The 15,776-nt window shown below is 49.3% G+C and overlaps 1 protein-coding gene across 3 annotated transcripts in view; it reads left to right on the top strand.

Annotated features, from left to right (window-relative positions):
• ZWILCH (zwilch kinetochore protein) overlaps positions 1-15,776 on the top strand; it is a 613,634-nt gene that overhangs the window by 522,927 nt on the left and 74,931 nt on the right. The gene's annotated exons all lie outside the window — the stretch shown is intronic.

Here is a 15,776-nt window from a genome sequence, read left to right as displayed (position 1 = left end):
GGGCAGTGCTGTAGCTGTGAGCCTTTCTGGCCAGCCCAAAAGATATAAAGTCCCGGTTTAAATTGTGGCCAAGTGGCTCAGTAAGAACATTCATCAGTTGGCTACCCATGACCACTGCATCTACAGCCCATGTCTCCATTATGAAGCTCCCTGTGATCTGTGGGAGTCTCCTGCAGGACCATCGATGATGGAGACAAGTGACTCCTACCCTGGCTGCAATAGCCCAAAGGGGAATACACTGAAAGGGAAAAAAAGCACAGAAATGTAGCTGGAGAGTAGAAGAGGCTCGCTACGAAGGAGAAACCCAGGCCTTTAGGCTGAACTCTGGTGCCGCCAGAGCAGATTTGGGACCTTCAGAGCTCAATAAAAGGTGGTGAGAAAGCGACCATCGCTGCAACCACTTTTGTAGACTGGCGGCTTTAACATTGGTGAGTAACAACTGACGTTGACTGCACTTACATCTGAAGAGACACCAGCATTCACCACTGTTGGAGGCGGTGTTGAGGATGAGATGCTCCTTCGTCCGTCATTGAAAACTTAATATGTGCAAGTCTCATGAAAGCCTTTTCTGCTCCAATCGACACATTGGCCCTCATTACGACCCTGGCGGATTTTTTCCGCCATCGGCGGACTAGTCCGCCATGGCGCAAAGTCCCTTTACGCCATGGCGGATGGCGGACTTACCGCCCCATTCCGAGGTCGGCGGGGCGGTAAGTCCCCATTGACCCATTTACCCTTCCCCATTCCCATTTCGGCCCCATAGGGCTCAATGGGAGTGGGGAAGGTGTTAATTACGCCACCGTACACTACGGTGGCGTAATTAACGCCGAGGTCCCATAGCGCCATGGATTTCTACGCCCGCAAAAAGCGGGCGGAAAAGTGACCATGACGCTCTGGGAACTCGTAGTTGGCGGTAAGGGGTCGGCGCAGCTAACGCTGGCGTTAACCCCTTACCGCCAGGGTCGTAATGAGGCCCATTATCGGGTCCAGTTAAGGTCCTTCCAGCTTCGAAACTGGCGTTAAAGTGAAGTTACTCGGGCTGGTAGGAATTAGATAGCTACACTTTAGAAACACCATGCTGCTGTAGAAGCTCGGTTTCTAGAGAGCCTTGGTGCTCATGGCCTCATAGGTGCAGATTGTGCCCCTGCCACATTTGAGGATTGCCCTTTTATCGATTGATGTGCCCTTGTTTCCCATCCTTTCCTCCATACTCATGGGATGTCATCCACTGGAAGGGATCAGGGCTGAGACATACTGTACAGCAGTTTGACTTTCCAAGTGGTAGGCGCATGCTCCCCTCCACCGGTTTCCAAGTATACCGAGAAGGAGCAGTGGGTGGCTTGGAAATATTCTATTTGGACCTACTTTCTTTCATAACTTATTTTTAAGACCCTGCACGAGTGGCAAAGCCTGTTGAAGCTCTGCCTCAAACATGGTTTAGAATGTTTTGGGGCCAGATCACTCATTGCCCCTGTGCACTTTTTGCTTTTCTTTCATGCCTAACTGTCACATGGCTCTCAGAGCAGGACATAGCAGCACCACGCTCATAATGCCAGTCCTTCTATTTTCTGCACCTTTGCCCACTGTACTTTGGGAACCTGCACTTTGCTGTAACAATTGTACCATCTACTCTCTGTATTTTGTATTATGTAAGTTATTCTTTGTGCCTTTTATTATCTGTAACATTTGCATTGTGTAAGAATTGCCCTGTATATGTAACCTATCACTTGTAAGAAATGCGCCCAGATGCCTCCGGGCCAGGCGCGCAATACAAATAAATAAACTAAACATCTTCGATGGTGGGAAGGTACTTTTTAACACCCTTCTCTTTCAGACATAGACTGTTGTCACAAATAAAAAGGTGATTAAAAACACTTTTACTGGAACCTGTCTTGGTTATTGGTTCCCCATGGGTCCCAAAATGGTGAGAGGTTCAATGAGCCCTTCACTGCATTCTGACAGAGCGTTACCAGCGTTCTATTTGCTAGTAGTGTTGGAGAAAGGGCACTTATGATGTTTGATGCCTTCTTCAGCTTTCCTGGAAAGTGGCTATATGGAAACACTGGGATGCAGGACTTCAGTGCTCAAGGTAATGCGTACAGGACAGCAAAAAGGACCTGACCCACCTCATTAGCATATGTGTATCAGTTATGGCGGCACTGTCAGGAAAAGCAAAGTAATCAGGGGCAGGTGATGTAAGCGTTTGTCATCGAGGAAGGAGGAAGAGCTAGTCAGTGGAGTGGTCAGCTGGCACCTCGAGACACCATCCTGAGAACAGTGTATTGTCCAATTCCGTTTGGAGAGCAGGTCAGTGCCAAGTAGATTTGGATCAATAGGGCTTACCAGAAAATAATGTTGTCTAGAGAGGGCCTAGACATATAAAAAGGGGGAGAAATAGGGTGGTAGAATGAAGTACCAGAGGTGCATGCAGTTTTGACTTTATTAAAGGATTTAGAAACGGTAAATGTTAGAGTGCTTGTACTGCACACTATCACCACCAGAGTGGTCCCCAGGCACTCTGGCGGATCTGAAAAGGAGGGTGTAGAAAGGGGGTGGGGGGGGTTAGGGGGTGTGGGAGGGGTTACTACGGTATAGTGGGAATAGGAAAGTGAGAGTTATTGGTGTGCTGTTGGCAGCTTCAGTTCGGTTTTCACCGTTGGCTGAGTTTAGGAGCGATTTTTGGGTCGGTGCGATTCCCATGTGCTGTTGTGCCAGGTTATGTGGTGAGTACGTGCGGATTGCTGTTCAGAGATGTGTTTAGGTTTCTGTTTCAAAAGTGTACGCCCCGGAATATTGATGTTTTACAGTTGGGGTAGCAGGGTTTTCCTTTTTTTAAATGTATTTTATTAACTTTTCAATAACTTAGACATTCTCATGAGTGTGTTAACAATACACAAATATTGAGCCTGCTTCCCCGCCCTCTCTTTCCCCTTCCCGCCCCCTTCCCACCCCCACCCAGTGGCACTTTATTTGCTTCTGGAACACTTTGTCTTGTGATTTTTTTTTTTTTTATGCATAGCGTTTTTATCCATGTCTTACAGCCGTCTGGGGTCACGGGGCCTCCACCTCTTTAGGGGTGTGCTGTGTGCTGAGACCATCCATTCTTGGGAGTAAATGTCTCCCAAGAGGCAAGCCTGTATTTTTGTCCCCTCCGCCCTGACGTGTGGCCTCTTGCCACACTGAGGTCTCCGCCAGTGTCCACTTCTGGAGGTCGCACCACCACAGCCGAGCCTCTAGAGTCTTTCCAGCCCATTGCTATCCTGCCCTTCACCGGGATGTAATCGAAATCTTTCAGTTTGCTTACATGTTTTGTCTTTTTTTGACGCATGAAGGTACCCAGCAGGCAGGCCTTGGGTGACCGTGTTTCCAGTATTATGCCTGCCCTGTTTAGCATTTGGGCTATATCCAACGAGTATTTCTGGATCTTTCTGCAAGCCTAGAACATGTGCACCAGGTCTGCGTTGACTAGACTGCATTTCGGGCATCGTTGTTGCTTCACTTTGCTGAACTTCGCAATTTTTCTGGGATCAAGTACCCTCTGTGGAGAACATATAACTGTATTAGTTCCAGTTTCACATTTCTTGACACTTTTTTGTGGTATGCCAACGCTCCCTCCAGTTCGTTTTCTGTGATTGGTTCGCGTAGGTCCTCTTTCCAGCTCTGTCTGGAGCGCTCTACTTCGTTCCCTGGCTGGTACATGATGAGTTCGTAAATTCTTGATATTGCGTGTCCTCCCTATGAAGTGTCGAAGAGTGTTTCTATTGTTTGGTCTGGTTTTAGACTTGTAAGGAGGGAGGCATATAGTATATGATGCCCCTTGTATAATCCTGTTTCTGCTATAAGTGTGCTAAAATCCTTTGGTCTCCCTTCTTGTAGCAGGTCTCCTATTGTCGCCACTCCATGGGGTTCCCAATATTTCCCCGCCTTCAGTCTCGTCTGTGGATCCTCTGCTCTCAGAGCCACTAGTGGGATCTGAGGGGAGTATGATGACCTTCCCCCTATTAAATGACACGCTTTGTGCCATATTGACTACCCTAGTGACAGTAAGAGTGGAGGCTTGTGCTGGTTCGGCATGTGTGTCCATATTACTTCTTTCAAAAAGAATGGCGCGCACGCAGGCAGTAACAGCGTGGTGATTGGAGTCTGTTCATCTGCTAGCCACTTCCTTACAAACTGTAATTGGTTTGCCACAAAATATGCCTCATAGTTCCTATGAATGTTATATGAGACATTACTGTAGTAGTACAACAGCCTAGGGAGGACCACCAGCTTTAACAGTGCGGCCCTCCGCATCAATGACAGAGGCAACCTCGCCCAGAAGGCCATTCATTTTACTGCCCTATCTACCGCCGTCTGTGTGTTTTGTGCATGATCTGTCCTAGGGTCATGATACATGTTGACTCCTAGATATCTAAATGATTATACCTCCCATCTTACTGGCAGCGCAGGTAATGCTTCGCGTGTTTTCCCAACATAACCTGCCAAAGGAAACCTGCATGATTTCTGTTTTCTGACCGTGATGCCCAACAGGGCTGCATAGCGCTCAAGCACATCTAGTATGTATTGAAAGTTGGTTTCTGGTTGTTGTAAGTATAGCAGCATGTCGTCTGCATATAGTGAGATCAGGTTCTGTTTGCCATGCGTGTCTATGCCTGCCTCCAGGTACTTCCTACGCAGGTACACTACTAATGGTTCTAGAGCCAGTATGAACAGCATTTGGAACCATGGGCATCCTTGCCTCGTCCCTTTCTTCAACTGAAATTGTTCTGAGATCTGGTTATCTGTCTTGACTTGCGCAACTGGCTGTCTATACAGCAGTCGTGCCCATTTAATGTGTGCAGGCCCCAATGCCGAATTTCTCCAATGTAGCTAGCAGCCATGGCCATCTGACAGAGTCAAATACATTGACCGCGTCTAATGAAACTATTGCATAACAATGCATACTTTCTCTGATGTGATCTATGATGTGGTACAACCGTTTTACGGTCCATGTGATGTTCCTGTCTGGCACATATCCCGCCTGGTCTGGGTGTATGACTTCGGATATTACACTCCTGAGCCTGTTGGCCATTGGGGCTGTGACTACCTTACCGTCTCGGTTGAGCAGCGACAGGAGTATATAGGACCTACAGTCGGTGTTTGTTGTTTCGGTTTTAGCAGTGGTATAATGGATTCCCTAAGTTACAATGGTAGGATCCTCTTGTCTAAAGATTCATTCAGCATTGCCAACAATGGGGGCACGACATCTGTGATGTATTCTTTATAAAATTCACCAGATAACCCATCCGTCCCCATTGTCTTACCGGTTGGTAGCTCTCTAATGGTGTTCTCTAGTTCTTTTAATGTTATGGGGTCGTCGAGTCGCACCGCTGTGTCGTGGTCTAATATCGGGAGGTCTATCTGTGCCAGGGCTTCCTCTATTTCAGAGGGGTGTATCTTAGTTGACTCTGTGTAAAGTTGTCTATAATAGTCTGGGAAACATTGATTTATCTCCATGCGGGTCACCCTTTGTGCCGTCGCTTCCCTTGATTGAATGTATCATATCTCACTTAGTTTCGTTTATACATAGCCAGGCTAACATACGTCCTGGTTTATGCCCTTCAGCATGTTGCTTCTCTACATGTTTCTTGTAATCCAGGATATCTAATCTATCCCGATGCCTCAAACATTTGCGTTTTAGGCGGATGGCTTCTTGGGCTCTCTCGCTCGTCATGTCTTCACTGTGTTCTATATCCTCAAGCATGGTTTCAGTCTTTAAGTCCCTCTCTATCATAGCCGTTATATGACTCTAATTACTACCTTATAGGCCTCCCATAGCGTCCCTGCTGACGAAACACTGCCTGTATTAAGTTTGAAGTATTCTTTGATACCTTCTCTAAGTTGTTCTCGGAACACCTCCTCTTTCAGAGATTCACTTTTGAGCTTCCAGTCGGGATATGTGTTCTGGGTGGGAACACCTGCCATGTGACTATCGGGGGGCGCATGACCCGACAGTACCCTTGCTTTATATTCCGCTATCATGAATTTGTGTAGTGTTTCTTCTCCTGTAAATACAGTCTATCCTAGTGTATAGGTTATTCTGGGCCGTGTAGTGTGAGTATCCGCGGCCCTGTGGGTGGAAGGTCCTCCATGTGTCGGCTAAACTGAATGCCTGCAGCAGGGATTTCAGGGCTTTAGCTGTGGGGGCTGGGTGCTCCTTGTTTATTGTTGGATCCTTCTACTTTGGGATTAAGCGTGCAATTAAAGTCGCTACCCCATATCGTTGTACTATTCCTGCATGGGCCAATTCAGGGATATATTGAGCGGAAATGGGCAGCAGCATCGTGATTAGGTGCATAGGTGTTTATAATGCATAATTCTCTTCTTTCCAGGAAGCCCTATACTACCACCATCCCACCTTCTCAATCTTTGACTGTTTTGAGTATTCTGAGTGGTACGGTTGGAGCTATCTATACCAACACCCCTCTCGCATACACAGAGTAGGGCGATCTCAAGGTGGTACCAGTCCATCTCTTCGAGAGGGACATTAATTTCTCTTCATTGAGATGTGTCTCCTGCAGCAATGCTATATCTTCTGGCGGCCCAGGTAGGTCATTACTCTGTTTCTTTTGATGAAACAGTTGAGTCCCTGGACATTGCATGTTACTCTCCTAAGGTCCTCTATCATGGTCTTGGGTTGCTATGTGTCCTCTTGGTTTATTGTGCTTATCTTGCGTTATCTGTGTGGCTTCATAGGTTTGCTTACAACTATCCCCTCAGTCCCAAACGCCTCCCCCCTCTCTTTCTCCCCAACAATTGCCCAGCTCTGTAACCCGTGCTCGGGCATTCCAGCTTCCCACTCCCGTCCCAGATGTTCTGTCCACTGGTGTCTGGGGCGCAGCAGGCAGATACATAACCTAGTATCTGGTAACTTCAGACCTATCTTGGGTAGAGGATGTTTTCTTACAACAAGCTCCAGTCATCCCGGAGTCTACGTTGTTGCTCTTGCCGTCATTGAAAGGAGCTGTCGCCAAATGATTTCCACCTAAGTTGATTTGTCACTTAGTCGCTGTTGGAACCATCAGGTTTCTTACAGTTTTTATGTTCTGGTCTCCTCAGATGTCCGTTCCATTTATCCTTTGTCTGTCTCTCTCAGATGGCAGATTCTGAGTCCATCTACTCATGCTCTTCTTCTGGCGTGTTGAAGACTGCTTGGCCTTTGCATATAATCTTCAATCTCGCCTCGTACAATAGCATGTATTTCAGATTTGATTCGCAGAGTCTTCTCTTCACTGCTGTGAAGTGCATCCTTTGTTTTTGTACCTGCAGGTTGTAGTCTGGATACGCTGTGATTTGGGCCGACGTTCTTTGTATCGTGCCGCCTTTCCTGAAGTGTTCTAGGATCTTTTCTTTATCTTTGTAATTCAATATCTGGGCTATTAATGGACGTGGCGGGCCACTGTTGGTGGTTTCCTTGTCAGGGACTTGTGCGCTCTCTCGACTGTGAAGCCTTGTGTGAGGGCGTCCTGACCTAGTTCTTGCAACAGCATGTTTTCAACAAAGTTTATGGGGTTTGTTCCTTCTTCACCTTCAGGGAGTCCAATAGTCCTGACGTTATTTCTCTGTGCTCTCCCCTCCTCATCTTCCACACTTTATTCCAGGTTTCTTACTTGATGTGGTAGTATTGATATGTCTTTCGTGGTGCCTTTCCAGCCTATCGTATTTTCTGCGACCTGCTATAACAGAGTCCCTGTCCGTTCAGCCAGTGCTCTGACATCTTGTCTCGACAGATTCACATATATGCTGATATATGCTGTTCGCATCCATCTTAACTTCTAGTGCTATTTTTAGTGCTGCTATCTCCCTCAGAACCTGCTGGTCTTCCTTCGTGTGTTCTTGAGCCTCTGTGTGCCGGTGCCACCTGCACTGTAGCTTCCGCCATGTTTGCTGTCTTCGCAAACGCTTAGTTTTGGCTGCTTGAATCTGTTTTTTGGTGCCTTTGTCACGATGTATAATCCTTGTGACCTCTGCTTTGCGTGTTATTCACTGGCGGCGTTTGTAGCTCGGCCTTACTGGGTTTATTACTACTGGACTTAAGTGCTGTGGTTTGCTCTCTACTCCGCAGCGTTGGTTTAGGTGGTGCAGTGTGGCCGTCTAGTCCAGGGACCTTATGTCTCTCTCTGTCCCTTGTTGCGTAGGGCTTTTATATACGCGTGGCTTTTCAGCATGGGCTATCCGTGGTTCTGTGCATGGCGTTCACCAGTTACTTCCCCTGTTTTAGACCTTCTTTTATCCAGCTCATTTGGTCTCATTCGCTAGCATTGTTTGTGCTGACTCCCCTCCAGGGGTTATAATGAAATGCTTCTTGTTTTTAGCAAATTTTGCTTATGTGTGGGGCTTGAACTTTTTGTGTGTCAATTTGGCGCAATGTGCCACTGCTCTGTGCATTATGCGCTTCTCCTCGGTGTATCCTGCTGGGCACGCGAGTTGGCCCATGCCTTCTCCTTACCGGGGGCTCGCCAGCACCGTTCCGTCCCTCCGATGTGTATTGCGGATGCTCAGTCTATCCGCAGGGGTCTGCTCAGGCGTCCACTCTCCTTTGTTTCTCGCGGCTGCCTCAGGCATTCATTCCTTTCCCCGCTGCCTGTCCGCTGTGGTCTGCTTCAGAGTTGATGCCTCAGACCACCTGTTAGTTGCACCAGGTTGTTCTGTCCGCGCTTGCCGCCATCTTGGGCTATCCCCCTCACAACGCAGTGTTTCTTCTGCTGGTGTGCTCTCTGCTGAGTTGCTGCGTTTGTGCCTCAAACTTCTCACGCATATGCCCACGCCTCTTATCTTGCGATGGGCACAATGTCAGGCGTTCTTCCGCTCAGGATCATCAACATAAGGCCAGGATCATTACGGATTTAGGAGCATAGGAGAAGTCTCACTGCATGCTTGCTTAGCCACACCCGGGTGTTTCTTAACTTATTTATTTTTGGTTTCTGTGCTCAGCATCTGTTTGGCAGACTAGTTGGCAGGTGCGTTGCAGAGTGGTAGTTTTCCTTTGTAGAATTCTAGTGGTATGTGGGCAAGGGTGATGGAGGTGTGTTGCTCTCGGACTGGGGTTGGATGCTATGGGTGGAAGATTATTATTATGGTCTCTCTCTGCCATCTAGTGGGGGTTCTTTGCCTTGCATGTTTTTCTCTATAAACTGACAGTGTGTGGACCAGAGTGGTCTGGGTCTCCTCCCCCTCTCTCCGATTAGGGATTTATGGGTCCCTCTTTGGGCTTTGTTTCCAGCTGTGTCTGTTTCCAAGTAGTTTCCTTGTGGTCCAGGGTTGAAGAGACACGTCTTGAGATGTTTTCTGAATTCCAGGTGATCCCTTGTATTGCGTATGTTTCGAGGGGATTGGGTCCTCCTACGTATTCCATATCTATGACAGGTAATATCCACAGCTGTGCTGATTACCTGTCATAGATATGGAATACGTCGTCGGACCATCCCATCGAGAGAACGTTACCAGGTAAGAGAGTAACTTGTTCTTTGGTTGGCTATTCCAGGTTTTTGGTGCCTGGTGGCAGAAAGATGTTCCTCTGAATTTTCTTTTTGTAGTGTTTTGATTCTAGGCGAGTGTCGTTGCTTGATCTGAGTGGTCTTGCCGGACGGTAAATGGTTATTTTCTCATTTAGGAACTCTGCTCCTTGGCTGTGAATTGCTCTGTATGTTATGCACATCGTTTTTGAACCTTATTTGTTGTTTTATCGGTAGCCAGTGGAGCATTTTCAACGCGGGGGTAATGTGTTCCCTTCGTGGCAGTTTGAGCAGCGGTCTGGATAGGCTGAAGTTTCTTTAATAGGCGTTCCGGCATTCCTAGGTAAAGGCTGTTGGCGTAGTCTACTCTGGGCATGAGTGTGATGATGGTGAGTTTTCTGTGGGTGCAGGAGAGGAATGGTAGGATCCTTTTTACAGTGTGCAGGAGGAAGAAAAATGTCTTGATTATAGCGTTTACTTGAGGTTCAAGTGTTAGTTCGTTGTCCATTAAGACTCCAAGGTTCTTTACTATTGTTTATGATGTCGGTGCTTTTCCTAGTTCTGTCTGCCATGGGATGTAGCAGTTGTTTTCCCTGTTATTGTATATCAACACTATTTTTTTTTGCCTGGTTTGAGGCTGTTTGTGTTCATCCAGAGTTCTTGTAGGCAGCCTTCCAGCGTTTTCATGTGTGTCTTGTATTTTGTAGATCTTTGTGTCCTTAGCATAGTTGTAGCATGTAAGGCTGTGTCTTTTAATGAGCTTAATGGGCTTGATTACTGGAGTTAGGTGTATGTTGAAAAACAGTGGGGATTGGGAGGATCCATGTGGTACTCCAAAGGTGGATTGCCTTGGGGTGGATTTGAAAGGTTTGATCCGTGTGGTTTCTGTTCTATTTGTTAGGAAGGATTTAATCCAGAGTTAGGCTAGGTCGGTGATTGTCAATTCTTTCAATCTCCTGATGAGGATGTCATGATTTACTGTGTCAAGCTGCGGAAAGATCCAGGAGTATAAGAGCTGCATTTGTGTTCGAGTCTGCATTGGCCTTTAGGTCATCCCAGATTGAGAGCAGTGCTGTTTCTGTTCCTCTCTTTGGTCTGAAGCCTGCTTGTGCATGGTCCAGCAGTATGTGTTGTTCTATGTATTCTTATTATTTTATAGACACAGGTTTCGAATAGTTTCGCTAGATGGGGGATGTTGGAGAGGTCTTACATGTTTCCTGATGTGTCCGTGAGAAGCAGCTTGATGTATGCCGATTTGAATGATCCTGGTAGAAAAGGGATCTGTAGTATTCCATGGGTGTTCCTTGTGTGAGGATTGATGTGAGGATTGATTTGTGTATGTCTGGGGGCCGAGGTCCATCGGCGAGCCTGCTTTTTTGCTGTTTCTTACCAGCTTGACGAATGTCTCTGCTGATATTTGGGGGAAGCTTCAGAGTTTGTTCTGACGATCCTCGGCTGGCAGATTGGGTTGTTCTCTCCAGCATGGGGCCTGGCATGGATTCACATGCTCATGAATTCCCCGTTGTCAGCCTGGGAATCCTCGGTAAAGAAAAAATCAGTTTCAGTTTCACTGCTGAACTGTCTTTCTCCTAACAACCACTCACTGGTCTCTGGGTCATACTGCCCCCAACCAATGAATGCCCTCTACCTAAGCCCCTCCTCTGGCAGCCATCTTCAGATTTTTACCGCACGTTCAAGTGTTGGGAGTCCTCATGCTTAGCTCTCTGGCTTTTACTGCGTTTTGGGCTTTTTCTAAGAGATTTACTCTATTTTTTCGGTCAATCGAGCCTCAAGCTCCATCGATCTACCTTCTGATTAAGGGTGAATTTTGAAGAGTTTACTTCCTGGAGGATTCCAGAAGCTTCTTCAAGTACTATGCCGCGTGGACACGGCGGATGAGGAGGAGGACTGGCGCCGCTGTTGAAGATTTGCCCAGGTTGCGGCCTGCGGAACGTTTTTTTGGACGATGGGCATTCCCTGTGCCTCTACTGCCTGCACTCGGACCCGACACACGTGGAGGATGACTGTGCTTCTTGTCAGGACATGGTGCCCTGCACGCTGAGCGATCGGCGTAGGCGTCTCAACGAGTGGCTGCAGGCCAAGGCCCCTGCTCTGGGTGAGTCCCGGCAGCATGCATCCCCTGCCCAGAAGAAGGTTGAGCAGTCTTCTATGACCTTTGAGGGCGCCCTTCCCGTGGGGGCCCAACATAAGGGTAAGCAACGCGAGTCCACTGTCACTGGGAGCGCCGTTGCAATGGCCTCCTCAGCGGCCAGGGTGAGTACAGCGTCTCCAGCGGCTTCGACCACGAGCCAACGCACAGGATCTTCAAAGAAGAGGAAGTCGGACCATCTGGGCAAGCTCTTGGAGAGACCCAGACAGGTCCTCCAGAGAAGGCCATGGAGGAGCGGGGCTCAGACACTCCCCCTAAGGTGATGGCCGCGGGCTCAACCAAGGCTGTAAATGCCCAGGTACATCTGACGAAGGCCCAACCTTCCATTGAAGGAGTGGTGGCATCCCTCGCGAAGAATGCTGTGGTGGATTTACAGGGCACGGTCCCAAAGGCAAGAGTATCCCTGCCAAGAGGGAGTCCTCTTTTCAGCCCATCTGAAAGACACCGGAGAATATGATGCCTATTATTTCACCAAAACAGTCTCCCTTGGTTGCAGAGAAGGGGGGGGCATGGTAGCCCTCCAGGGCACGGATATCTCCTCAGAGGAGGAGCTTACCAACCTTCAGACCTTGCAGGAGGATGGATGCGTCAAGAGCAGGCCATATGGGAAGGATTCTGACGAGGGCGATGATGAAGGTGACAACAAGGAGACCGACGAGGAGCAGCAGGGCGTTGAGGGCTTGGAGGACCAGCCATCAGGGGAACCACCATCCAAGAAGAGGCGAGTTCACCCTCCGCCTCCTTGCCACCCTTCGCCTCCCTCTTTCCCCTCCCCCCCGAGGCATGAGATGAATCCTGACATGGCGACGACGGGCACTGGCAAGGACGACAACTGCGGATTGGGGGATCACCTGTCTCCGCCCCCCAGATCTTCACCGCCTGACGAGATAGGCTCGTTCCACGCCATGATCTCCAGGACCTCGGAGCTATTCCAGCTTGTCCCTGAGGAGAAGAAGAAAGAGGGTTTTCTATACAAGCGCCGCGAGGCGAAGAGGAAGACCGTACTTTCGATCCCGCTCTTGGATGACATTTGGGACGAGGGGTTGTCCCTCATGAAGAACCCTTCATTGGCCCCGGCGAAGAGGGACCGTTATGAGAAAAAATACAGGTTACCAGACTCTGCGCCCTAGTGCTTGCGGTCTCAACCGTCTCCGGACTCTGTGGTTTTGGCGGCAGCCAAGAAGAAATCTTCGGGCTCCTCCTCTTTGGCAGCCTCCTCCCTCCCGGACAGTGAGGGTAAATTGGATGCCATGGGGCGAAGAGTTATCACGTCAGCAGCGACTACCATGAAGGGTGCCAACGCCCTCACCACTGTGGCATATTACAACATGAAGCTTTGGTTCAAGATCGCTCCCATCCTGGACTCGTTCCCGACAACAAGAGGGCGAAAGCTTTGGAGATCCTACAGAAAGGCGAGGTGGCACCAGACCACGCCATTACAGTGGCCACAGGCATCGCTGATACAGGGTTCTGACAAATGGGCAACAGCATTTGCCTTCGTCGACGGGGCTGGCTGAGGGCCACAAATTCTCACCAGGATGTTCAGTCGAAGGTGTTGGACATGCCCTTCGACTGGGACAATTTGTTCGGAAAGACCGTGGACAAGTCTCTTCAGGCCATCAAGGTTGAAACTGAGACGGCTCGTGCCTTAGGCACGCTTCAACAGCGACTCCCATCCTTTCGGACTTCTGGCAGAAAATCCCAAGTTTCTTCCAAAGGATTTGGTGGAGGTACTTCATCCTACCGTCGACCCTCCCGCTTGTCTGCTCAGGAGATGGCTCAGGGGCCGTGCCAAATCTGCAGGACGACTTTGTCGTCGCCAAGGCCCTCAAGGCAGTGCTTTGACGTCAAAACAGGATTGAACCGGCTGTGGCGTCAGGGCCCCCACCCTTGCACCCCAGTAGGAGGCCGGCTGGAGAACTTTGTCAGCATGTGGAAGACCATCTCCACCGACCGTTGGGCGATGGACGCTCTCGCCCACGGACACACCCTGGAGTTCCAACGGAAGTGTCCCCATATACCACCAGTGGCCCGGCAGGAAAATCGCGTCCCTCAGCTTCTGCTGGAGGTGCGGGCCATGATAAAAAAAGGGTGCGATAGAGCTCGTCCCAAAGAGGCTCTGGAGTGTACTCTTGCTACTTCATCAAAAAGACCGGTGGTTGGAGGCCCAGACCTCCGCCGTCTGAACAACTACAACAAGTCTCAAAGGTTCTGGATGGTGACTCTTTCAGCACGTGCTAGGACAGCTAGAAGAGGGGGATTTTCTATTGTCGCTCGACTTGGAAGATGCCTATTTTCACATCCCCAACCACAAGGGCCATTGCAAGTTCCTGCGCTTCGTAGTTCAAGGGCAACATTACCAGTTCAAGGCCCTTCCCTTCGGATTGAAGTCGGTGCCAAGAGTTTTCACCAAGTACCTGGCGCCGGTGGCTGTGCAGCTGCGTCTACGAGGGATCCACATGTACCCTTACCTGGACGACTGGCTCATCCGGGCAAGCTCAAAGGACATCGCTGTCGAGCACACTGCGAGGACCATCCAACTCCTGACAGATCTGGGGTTCTCTGTGAACTATGCAAAGTCCTGCTTGACTCCGTTGCAGGACGCTCTGTTTCTGGGATCCCGACTCAACAGTGTCATGCCTGGTGTCTCCGTCGGAGGAAAGGATAGCGGCCGTTTTAGGCAAGGTTTAACGGCTGTTGGCCTTAAAGGTCGCCACGGTGAGATCCATCAGGTCTCTGCTCGGCCTGATGTCGCCATGCATTTACCTCATCAGACTATGCATGCTGCGGATGCATTCACTATAGGAATTCCTCGACGGACGTTGGATACAAGTGTCGGGAAGCTTCCAGGACAAGATCAAGCTCGACAAGAGCTTTCGTCGAGTGATACAATGGTGGGGAGTCCGCTCACATCTGTCCGGAGGCGCATATTTCCAGACCCCGATGTACCAGGAGGCGGTCACGACGGACGCCTCACTGGAAGGTTGGGGTGCTCACACCAGAAGTCTTCACACAAGAGGCCTGTGGCTGCCGGAGGAGGAGGTGTTGCACATCAACCTGCTGGAGCTGCAAGAAGTGTTTTGTGCCCTCAAGTCTTTCTTGCCATCCCTCAAGGGCAAGGTTCTGCACCACAACCGAGGATCGCTGATCCTGAAGGTGTTACGCTCACCTGATATCCACGGGGGCGTGACACGATACTGGATGGAGGTCTAAGAGCTATCCTGGACCCCTCTCTGCTTGGTTATGTGCCAGGAGTTGGGTAGCGCTTTAGGTTTTTGTGCGTTGAACTCTCCGTCCTGCATCTCTGTGCAGGGGCGCATGGTTGGTGTGGGTGTTCCGTGAACCATTACATCACTGGTCCGTGTGCCCTTATGTCGGGTCCAGACCGGCTGTGAATCTGACTCTGCTTGCTGTCGTCCAGGTGCATTATAATGTCTTTTCTGTCTTTATTCTGTCTTTCTTTCCCTCTGTTTTCTCTGTCTTCTTGGCATCTTGCTACACTACGCTGTCCCTAACAATGTCTCTTTTTGTTTAAACAGGGATGGTTGCGAACTCGGAGTTGCCGCGCCGATGGCTAAGACCGCGGTGAGTTATTGATGCGTGGAGCGCTGCACTGTTTATTGGTGTTAATTGCTAACATATGTTCTCTTCTCTTCTTTGTACAGGTTGCAGTGATGTTCCGAAGTGTTGAGCGATTGAAGCACGGTTGTTAAGGCTGACCTTGTTCCTTCTCCCTTGCAGGTTGCGGTGAAGCCCGGAGATGGGCGAGGTAAGAGAAGCGCAGGGTGCTGCCAGGACTCGCTGCTTGCCCATGTAAGAATTGTTAGTAATGCTGTGCTTGTTTCTTTACCTTTGCAGGTTGCGGCGAACTCCGGAGATGAGCGAGGTAAGCGAAGCGCAGGATGTATTCAAGGCAGGTTACTTCACAGGTAAGTGTTCTTGCTTACTAATGCTGTTCTTGTTCTTCCAGGTTATTAATGGAATCCGGATCGGGCAGCCGGAGAAGCAGATGAGCAGGAGCTGGACACGGTGAGCGTTAAGCTGCAGGAGTGCAGAATAACTGAAAGCGTGTTCTGCTGTTTGGGTGTGGTTTAAATAGCTCAGGTAAAGTA

This window comes from Ambystoma mexicanum, chromosome 11 (genome assembly GCF_040938575.1).
Source record: "Ambystoma mexicanum isolate Mex_15411 chromosome 11, UKY_AmexF1_1, whole genome shotgun sequence".
Classification (NCBI taxonomy): domain Eukaryota; kingdom Metazoa; phylum Chordata; class Amphibia; order Caudata; family Ambystomatidae; genus Ambystoma; species Ambystoma mexicanum.
The sequence above is the reverse complement of the archived record's forward strand: the minus strand, read 5'-3'. Positions and strand labels throughout refer to the sequence as shown.